The sequence below is a fragment of the Adiantum capillus-veneris genome, chromosome 26 (assembly GCF_014529385.1).
Source record: "Adiantum capillus-veneris isolate H3 chromosome 26, ASM1452938v2, whole genome shotgun sequence".
In the NCBI taxonomy this organism is placed as follows: Eukaryota; Viridiplantae; Streptophyta; class Polypodiopsida; order Polypodiales; family Pteridaceae; genus Adiantum; species Adiantum capillus-veneris.
Window position 1 is genome coordinate 56,441,613 of NC_140956.1, and position 11,321 is coordinate 56,452,933.

The following is an 11,321-nucleotide window of genomic DNA, read 5'->3' on the forward strand; positions in this document are numbered from 1 at the left end:
GTTTGCAGATTAAAGAAGAGCTTGTATGGTTTAAAGCAAGCATCAAGACAATGTTACTTGAAGTTTGATCGATGGATGTTGGATCATGGATTCACAAGATGCAACTCGGATCACTGCGTCTACACGAAGAATTTGGGAGATGGGAAATTCATCATCCTAATGTTGTATGTTGATGACATGTTGATTGCAAGTGCTAACATGCAGGACATCAAAGACCTAAAAGAGGAGCTGTCCAAATCTTTTTCAATGAAAGATTTAGGTGCTGCAAAGAGGATACTTGGTATGAAAATATCAAGGGACAGGATGAAGAAGACAATAAAGCTATCTCAAGAAGATTACATCAAGAAGGTACTAGAAAGGTTTGCAATGCAAAATGCAAAACCAGTTTCTACACCTTTGGTTGGTCATTTTAAACTAACGAAGGATATGTGTCTGAAGACACAAGAGGAGATAGCCTATATGTCTAAAGTTCCATATGCTGCAGCGGTAGGTTCTCTAATGTATGCTATGGTCTGGACAAGGCCAGACATTGCACATGCAGTGGGAGTTGTGAGTAGGTTCATGGAAAACCCAGGTAAAGAGCATTGGCAAGCTGTGAAGTGGATACTTAGGTATCTAAAAGGGACAACAACAAATGCTTTGTATTTTGGAGGAACTGATATTTTTCTAGAAGGGTATGCTGATGCAGATATGGCAGGTGACAAAGATACTCGAAGGAGCACTACTGGCTATGTGTTCACGGTTGGAGGCACAACAATAAGCTGGGCTTCAAAGGTGCAGAAAGTGGTTTCACTTTCTACCACGGAAGCAGAGCATGTAGCAATGACGGAGGCAAGCAAAGAAATTATGTGGCTTCACAGATTCTTAGAAGAGCTTGGATTCAAACAAGACAATTGTGTCTTGTACAGTGATAGCCAAAGCGCTATCCATCTTGCGAAGAACTCAGCCTTTCATTCAAGGACAAAGCACATTGAGGTGAGATATCACTTCATACGCACTCTTTTGGAAGAGGGACAGCTCAAGCTAGGAAAGGTGCATACAAGTGAAAATCCTGCAGACATGTTTACAAAGGTGGTCAACAAGGAGAAGTTGAGCTTTTGCTCATCTTCAATCGGCATTCAAGGATAAGAAGCCAGAATGGAAAGCAGTCACAGGTTTGGTTTGGAGATCAGTCTCCAAGTGGGAGATTGTTAAGTATGGAGCCTGATTTACCCTTGTAATTTTCTATGGTAAAAGCGCACATTTGTAAGGCCCCCATTATGAGGAGAAGCCATCGTGCGTGAAGGAAAATCACAACCGGAAACCAAAATTTTCACGGACAAAAATCAGGGGCAACTTTAGAGGCCTCGGGGGCGGAGGTCCCCGAGACTTTCTTTCGTCGGAATATTCCTTTTTGTCGGAATATTATGGCCGGACGGCGGCCGGAAAGTGGTCGGAAACAACCGGTCGGTTGGCCGGTGGCCGGTAGTCAATGGCTGTTGAGCCAGCAGAGGATCACACCCACATTTTTGCTCACACTCATCATTTTGTAACCATTGATTGTAATAAATGTCTTTCCGACATTAATTTTGATTTGAGCCATTCATTAAGTAACGGGACTCAATTGAGTTTCCAGCTTGTAATCTCGAAGTAATTTCACTTGCTGATGTAATTAGTTAGAGATGTTCTCACCTCCAAGGCTGAGGTATATAAGCCAAAGTTTTTGTAACCTAAAGGGGAGATTTATTAATCAAAGTGAGTTTTTGAGCGCCGTGACTGTGTCTGAGAGAGAGAGAGAGAGAGAGAGAGAGAGAGAGAGAGAGAGAGAGAGAGAGAGAGAGAGAGAGTCTTATCTACTTGCTACGCGAGCTACGGAGCCGCCATTGGAGAAGCGACACCGCCATTGTGTTAGCAACGGCGAGAGCTACGCACAGATACCAACAGTGCACGCTATCGGCTTCTATGTGTGGTAAGTTCCTACGAGCTTCGGTGTGAGTTTTCTTCCAGCTCGTGTGTCGGAATTGAGCGTGCAGCATATCTATAGAACCACAACAAGTAGAGCTACACATTAGTACCATCGGGGTCAAGTTTCGGTCACCTGTATATTTCGGCCTGTCTTCATACGCGTTTACCGCACGGAGTGGTTATAGGCTGAGTTTGCAGTTCAAGTCTTTAGGGTGTTGTTCTTACCTAGTGTATAGACTTCCCCTTGAGTTTGAGATCGATTCAATGATTCTAGATCTTGTTTCGTATAGCATTCGTTCGTAGTACGGATTTCAGTCACTTGCGTATTTTAGAACTTAGATTTGATTTCCTTAGTAGTGATTGTCATTAGAAGGTCGAGTAGGTGATTTGACACCCACCTAGTTGTTTCCATGCACCTGCGGGTCAAGCTCAGTCCTCGTCTGAAAAATTCTTTTGTTGGTTGAGTTCTCGCTATTTAGCTTCCGCTAGCGGCGTAACCGCCTTAACATTTGGCGCCGCTGTCGGGGACGAGAGCCCTAAGTAGGTGACCTTAGACTAATCCTACGAGGTGAGTCGTATAAACTACTTTGTATACTTTAGTTAGAAAAGATCTAGGAGTGGTGGACTCCGAATATCTCGAGAGATACTAGGAAGTGGGGTATTCCTGGGTCTTCCGTGTTGACAGTATTTTTAGTTTAGCTTAGATTTCTTTGTTGTTTTGTTGGTGTTGAGTAGTTGTTGATAGAAGAAGAATTTGCTAGTCCGTGAGTGGCAGTGGATCTCTTTAAAATCACAATTACCAAACCCATTTTATGATTAGGAATAGCTTAGGTAGGACTTCATTTGATCCTGATCTAGAGCTAGTAATCATTGGAGTATTTGCTTGATATGGTTGATTGCATGTTAGATCACTAAACCGTCGAGTTAGTAGTGAAACTTGCAATAAACAAAAGTCAGAGAAATTTTCTGTGTATCTGGGAGTTGCTGAGCACTTGAGAAAGCTTTAGGAAGGATTCTGTGCCAAAAAACTGAAAATCTGCAACTTTAGACATCATACGCGTATGATGTCTAAATGACCAAACAGAGACCAAAACAGAAATTTTGACTTTACTAGAGTGTTCAAAAGGGGGGTTATACCCTAATTTCAACTTAAAACAAGAGCATTAACACTCAAAGAAACCCAAAAAGATAAGTCGGAGTCCAAGAAATGCAAAGAATAGGAAATTTTGGATTCAGATCTTGTTTTTACATTCAAACCTGACAAAAACACTTGAAACTCAATCATAAACATTGGAGAAGGCTTAAAACCAAGAATAGTCAAAATCTGGGACAAAAGACATCATACGCGTATAATGTCTTTTAGCACATCCACTGCTTATTTTTGATATCTGACCTGACAAGATTGTTGCAAACATTGTAGAAAGCATAAATATCAAGTCTTGACCCAAATTGATGAAAAAGACATCATACGCGTATGATGTCTTTGACCTAATTTTGGACATATTTTGATACTTTGCCAACACAGATCCATTGTAATAGCTGTCTAGAGGTTATATTTCAAGTTTCATCCCATTTGGATCACAATTGACCCAAAACACGTCAAAAGCGGAAAATTGCCAAGAAAAGCCTAAATTAGCCATAACTTGCTCAAACAGAGTTCAAACTGAATTTTGTGAGTCGACAGAGCATAAGGGGGCTACCGAGAGTGAGCATAACCAAAATAGTCCAAATCTGTGAAAAAAGACATCATACGCGTATAATGTCTTTTTCAGCATAACTGCAACAAAATTCTCACTTGATGAAACAGAAGTTGTCCAAATGACAAGATTAAACAATTGACCAAGTATCAATCAGTTTGGATCAATTCTGACCACAAAAACTTGGGAAAACAAGTTGCCGAGACGAAAAAATTAAAGTCCTTTAGGGGAATTGATGAATTTGAGATCGGGCAGGAATCTCCAGAATAACCAACCAAAACAAGGGGAACAAGCAAGTGTCATATCAACCGAGGGAAGTGTAAACCAAAGTTGGGTGCAACCATTAGAGCCAATCTTTGAAGGAAGTGTTTCTGATACTTCTTCGGAGAGATCTTACGAGATCTTCACCGAACACTTGGAACACTTGAACCTGAACAACAGAGAAAATATGGCAGCAGGACCATCAAACCCTTCCGCCACAATGAAGCTATTGCTCATAAAATACCAGTACGACAATGAGCAAGGTGCCAAGATCTATAAAGATGGAATGGACCGCTATTGTGTAAAGATAGAAGATAGTTCTAGTGAGTTCAAGGACTTAGTGCCTGTAAGCTATAGCGGAGATAGATATCTAGATGACGAGGGTACCATGTATTTGGTAGTTCTAAACCCTAACATTGTGGACAAGTGGGGATTGATGGGCACCAAAGCCAAAGTAGATGAAGAACTTGAGGAGAAAGCACCAATAATGAACTTCCCTGATGCGAGGTTAAGAAGAGAGAATGAAACTACAAGGATCAACACTGATAACATCTATGTGGGGCTATACAAATATAATAATGGGGAGCAAGATCTCTATTATAGATGTGAAGAACCCTACACTGGAGAGTTGACAGACCAAAAAAGACTTTATGTCTTTACCTACACAGAGGGATCGGAAGTGAAAATTGTCGCTTACGACAAGTATGGGAGGCAATACTCAACAATGGGCAAGAAAGAATTAAAAGGATATACATACTTTGGGGGACCACTACGTCAGTATTATGTTACTTCTAGCTCACAAAGACCAGCACCAACAAATGGAGTGCAAAACCCAATGACAACAAGAGGACAAAGAATTCAGGCTGCTGACTCTTTCAGTCAACCTCAGTACTTGAAGCCCGGACCAATGGGATCATTACATTCCAGAGAGTCAATGGATACGAATCGAGGTAGTGCAGTTCCAATCCCCACATATACCACTCCAGGTCCAAGGTTCGAAGCGGAACCATCACATTTACCTCCTAGTAGTAGACTCAGGGCAGGGGAACCGACAAGGGTAACCCATGAAGTCCATGATGCTAGAGAAAGCTTTAGCCGGGACACAGGAGCAATGAGATTGGTAGGAGACCATAGACGTATGAGACCATCTCAAGTAGCCAAGTGTATGCCAAAGAAGTATGGTGGTTCAGGAGATCCGTATGCACATATGTCACTCTTTAAGCAAGTCTTAAGAGCTGAGCAGATAACAGATTTCCATACACAATACGAGGGATTTGGTCTTACTCTAGAAGGTACGGCATTGACATGGTTTCAACCACTGAACAGAGGGGGATTCCATGACATTGACCATTTGCTAAGAGAGTTTGCTGAGGAATTCTCAAAACGAGGGATTAAGCACAATACGGTCTCACAAATATATGCTTTTAAACAAAGAGAACACGAAAAAGTGAAGGAAGCTTCACTTCGCTTCAAACAATACATTGAGAGATGTCCAGTACGTGAACGACCACAAGATGATAGACTATCTGTTCTCTTTATTGAAGGATTGAGAAACGACACTCTCAAGAAGGACTTGCACTTGAAAGCTTGTACAAGTTTCGAGCAAGTAACGAGAGAAGCATTGTACTTAGTGGATAACTGTACGGTTTATGGAGAGGTGTCAGCGGATACAGATTTTGCATCCAGTAGCTCTTCCTCCGTAGCGAGCGAGACTACCACTAAAAAGAATGTTCAAACAACAACCATGCCAAATGTAGAGCAAATGATAGAAGATGCTCTAAAAAGGATGGCACCATACCAAAAACCATTGCCAAAACCACTGAAATGGTGTGCTATTGAACAAAAATGGACAAACCACCCAACAGAGGAGTGCTATTACAACAAAGGGTATGTAAGGGAGCATCAGTATGCACCTCCTGCTCAATTAGCACCACCTCAGGTATATCCAGTACCTCGATACCCAACGGGAAATGTACCAGGACCTATGGGGATAGAAAGACCGCAACTGGTATTGGGACAACAACCACCTTTACCAGGAGCAAGACCAGTGGGCATTAGATATGCACCAACCTTAGAGAATCAGGAAGAACAAGCCTTAGTGCTTGTTCAAGCCTATTATGAAGAATCTGGTGCACACATGTCTCCGACTGTGTATTACCCACCAGAAGAACCCAAACAACCAGAATCATGGGGCATGATTGGGAATGTTGGAACACCAACAGTTACAAGTGCTTCTGATGAAGAGAGATACAATTTGGACGCAAGAACATTGATGTTCATAGCTCATGGAGGGTTAACAGGACAAAGACCATCCTATCCACAAAGGACGAATCAAGTGGGACCAAGACCAGCACTAGGACCTTGTTACAAGTGTGGAGGTGACCATCTGATGAATGTTTGTCCACATACGGAAATCATTAGAATTAACGCTTATTGCACTGAGTGTGGGGTTACTCACTTCATTGAGGATTGTTCAAAGAATCCAAACAAAGAGCAAAAGACGACATTGAATATGCTAGAAACTATTCCTACCAGCAGTGGGTCTGAAAATGAAACTCTGATACCAACGCAAGTTGTTACTAGAGCTCAAGCTAAGAAAACCACTAGAGAACCTGAGAATGGAAAGTTAGCGACTGAAGTGGTTAGTCAAGGACCGCGGAGTCAGAGAAACACATGGAAAGCTAGAAAAGCACGCATGAAGTTGAGAAAAGAACGTGAAGACGCTATTCTAGCTGAGGAACTAAAGCGAACTAAAGATAGATTAAAAAAACTTGAGAGTCAAAACGGGAAAGGAGAGATGAGCCCGGAAAGAACGAAACAAAAGAGTATCAAAGAAACAACGAGCTTAAGCTCAGGGGGATCAGTGATAGTCGACAAAGTACATGAACCATTGGACGCACTGATGAGAGCTTACGAAGCTAGGTTAAAGAACAACCAAACACAAGAACAGAGGTGGATGACATACCCAAACGCGGAATTGGAAAAGCAGAGACTTGAAATGTGCCAGAGAATGATCGAGACTGCACAAGCCTTATTAGAACCACCAAGAGAAACAATGAATTGTGGAACGGAAAACCCAATTCAGCAAGAGACTATCATTTCACGGGTAGCTGAAAAGACTCCCAGTGCACAAAAGCCTGAAAATACACAAAAGGATGACCGCATAGTATTGAACACAACAGATCAGGAGATAGAGAGTTTTCATCCAGTCATACAGAGGATTTACGGAAGAGATGAGGATTACAATGAATTTTGGAAACAAGTGAGAGAGGCAAACTTTGCAAACGAGCTAAGTTGCCAAGCTAATCAGACAAATTGGGAAAAGGACATCAGGAATCCTCCCATAGTGAAAATTTGAGGCAGGATCTCAAGTGGACTTGGATCTGCAATCTTACTGGGGAGATGGGGGCTCTGTTAGAACAATGGAGAGCAAACCTCATTCACTGAATACCTTACCTTCATACTTAGGAGAGTATGAAGCAAAATCCGAGATTAGAGCACTTCCCTCATGAAGAATCTCATCAGAAAAAGTCATGGACTCGCAAGGATTGATAGAGATCTTGTCAACACCAGTGACATGCACTATCACTCTAGCTGAGCTTTTGAGGCTAAGACCACATATGTGGACCACTGTAGGAAAATGCTTGGAGAAATTTGGGATAAAAGACCCAACATCGAGACTGCAAGAGGGTATACAAGAGCTGAGCAAACCACAAAAGAACGCTAAGCCTGTACCCTTAAACAAGGTCGGAGAGTATTGCGAAGGTGAAGAGGGGAATACAACCTTACCAGTTGAATTCCAAGGAGTGAACACGATGGCAATACTAGACAGCGGAGCTGGGGTAGCCATTGCTACAAAAGAAATCTGGAAAAAATGGGGGAAACCAGCAATAAGGAAGACTAGGTTGAAACTCCAATTAGCGGACACATGGAGAAACCTATGGGGTTATTAGAGAAAGTCGTAGTAACTTCTTGCGGCATTGAATACGAACATACTTTTGCTATTGTCGATTTTGGCAAGGAGAATAACTATGATATCATACTGGGAAGACCATTCATGAGACAGTTGAAAATGGTCCAGGATTGGGGCTACGATCACATATACCTGAGAAATATGGAAACCACTACACGTGTGAACCTGAGAGACCATAGCTACAAAGATGTGAACCGAACACCGGTAGAGGAGTTTGATTCAGCTACTTTGGCGGGATCCGAATTTCCAGCTGGGTTAGGTAAGCCCAAGGAGTTATGGATGTGTGGAGCCTCGAAATGTGGAAGTATGAGGCAAGAAGAATATGTTTTAGAAAGGGCTATCGAAGACGAAACTTATATAGGAGAACCCTTTCCAGAGGACATGCTTGAACCATTAGAATGGACACACATTCTAGCAACCCTAGATGTTTGTGCAATTCCAGATGGTCCCACGATGAAATTTTGCGACAAGGACGGGTACGACGTGGTTCCGTACTTCATGCTGAGAACTACACTCAAAAAAGAAACTGAAAAGAACGATACACTGGAAAAGGAAGATAAAGAAGAGGTGTTTCACGACATTCCCGATCATCCAGAGTGGGAAAATGAACCAGACAACAAGTCAACGGACAATTCAAGCGAAAACGAAGAAACTATAACGGATGTCTGATTTTATGATTTTCCGAACCAAACTAAACAACGCCAGAAACGCTATAGAGCAAAGAGAAAAACAAAGGGGGTTAGAACCAATCCGATGCCTAGAATAAGAGAAAAAAATCAAATCCTAATGCTAGTAAAGGCGGAAGATTGTGTTAAGGACAAGATTTATGGAAGAATGAGAGGCAATGAGCAAAAGAGCTTACGAAAAGACAAAAGAAGCTCAAGAAATCAAGTTCAAAGGAATGAAACGAAAACTGAAACAGAAAAATCAGAAAAGAACAAGCGCAACAGAGAACACACGGAGTCCAAGTTAGAACGTAGAAACAAGTACAGAGAGCTCAAGAAAACTCTGAAAGAAGTTTGGACGACAAAAATTGTGAGTGATCGAGGCACACATTTTATAAATGAAGTGATAGAGATCCTTCTAGATGAATTCATGGTAATCCATAGGAAATCAGCCCCGTATCATCCACAAGCAAACGGACAAGCTGAAGCAACAAACAAAACCATATGCACGGTCCTTACGAAGATTGTATCTGAGTCGAGAACTGACTGGGACCAGAAGTTGCATTCAACATTATGGGCATATAGGGTAGCATATAAAACATCAATAGGAACGACCCCATATAACATGGTTTTTGGGCTAAATGCTATCCTACCAATAGAATTCTTGATTTCAACCTTAAGGGTGGCTAAGGATCTAGAGTGGACAGGGCACGAGATTTCTGATAGAATAGATGACCTGGAAAAGCTAGACGAGCTTCGCCTAAAAGCAGTAGCTTCTATCTACGCTCAAAAAAGGCGACAAAAGGAATTTTTTGATAAGCATGTGCGGACTAAAGAGTTTAAGGTTGGGGACTATGTCCTAGTTTACACTCTGAAACAACATGCTAAGAAGCTTAAAAAGCGAGGGATGGGACTAAAGATCTATCACCAAGTGGAGCCGTCAAGCTTGCTACATTAGATGGAGAAGAAATGCCCAATTGGATTAGTGGATGCAGAGTGAAAAAGTATCTTTTGCCGCTAACCCAAGACATGCTTCTCAAAATACATCAAGAAAAGCTGCGTGTCCAGAAAAAGAAAAAGATTGTGGAGGAAGCGCAAGCCGAGGCGAAGGAAAGAATGGAGAAAAGAAGACTACTACATCAGAAACAGCGCAATGAAGGAGCAATACGAATAAACGCAGTCAGTATAACAGAAATGGATAATGACAAAGAAGAACCCATCATTGAATGCAAAGTAGGAACCAACCAAATCAAAGCCAGAGCACTATTGGATTCAGGAGCTCAAACTAACCTACTTTCACTCAGTTTGTATAGACAATTGACAAATGCCACTAAATTACAAACTGCCAAGCAAGAGTTAAAGAGTTACTCTGAGAATTCAATCAAAACTGTCGGATGCACAGTTTTACATATACAGATTAACCAGTATGTGTATCCTCATATGTTTTATGTGATTGAAGACCAAGCTACACAACATCCATTATTGCTAGGACAACCATGGCAGAAGCAATACAATGCAATGATTGACTGTAGTTCTAAATCAGTGCTTATCAAATACGAAGGTGAAAGTCAATCAGTTAAGTTCACCAAAGGAGCAGTGCCAACTCCAAAGGAAGAATCCAAGAACAAAGGTAAACAACAACCACAGAAAAAGCAGAAGCAATGGCAACCAAAAGTTTCTATACAACTGGATTGCTCTTCGACAAGGAACTCTCAACATTGGATAAGGAAGACAAGCAATAATATAACAGCTCAACCTTGGGGAAAAACGGAGTCAAAGTTGGTATGGAGACCAAAAAAGGTTGTGCCAGAGAACACAAAGGTGGAAAACAGAGTCTTCAATACCAGACAACAGAGTGATTCCAGACAATCAAGGACAGTGAAACAGATCTGGATTCCAAAGAAGTTCATGACGGCACAAAGCTATAGCAAGCAAATTTGGATCCCAAGGATTTGTAAACAGGAACTCCCTTCAGTACAATCCACGGAAACTCCTAGGTATTTCAAGGCGAGGAAATCAACACAAAGAAAAAAGCAGGTTTGGGTCGCAAAGAGTTTATGGCAAGCACAAGCGAAGCGGAAGCAGATTTGGATTGTGAAAAAGAACAACAAGGTAAAGAAGAATCCATCTACTGATTCTACTACCGAAGTGCCAAAACCAACCCAAAACCCGACCACCAATCCTTCAATCAAACAAAGAGCAGCTTTATTGGAAAGACTGTTGTATCATCGCTCTACAATTGCATTGGAAACTTATGACCCAAACAACTACAATGCTTCGCCCACAGACACTTCATAGTCGTCCGGGAGGACTCAGACTAGGAGGGGGGGAGGTATACAGGTATACAGGAGCTACAAAGCAGCTACAAGCGACAAAAAAACAAAGAAAAACAAAAATTATATTACAAGGGCAGTGTCTTACATGATTTTGCAATTTTTATGTTTGATTGCGGATATTGATAATATTTATGTCCTTATATACCTTGTTTTGCAACAAGAAGAGATCAAATGATGAATTTGGGTCTCTAGACGTGTAAATATCACTAAATAAGAGTGTTTTTGGAGCTAAAAAGTGAAAAAAGTGGTAATCCAAGTCCAGAAATCACAAATAAGTGTATATTCATATACACAGGGTTACTAGCTATTTATTGTGTATGTTTGGAATTTTTTGGCTTCAATTTGCTATTTTCCTTTATTTTTTATGATTTTCTTAATAAAAGTAAAAGAAAAATAAGAAAAAAGCAGGTGAAATGAGATCGGAAAAAAGAAAAGAATAGACGGT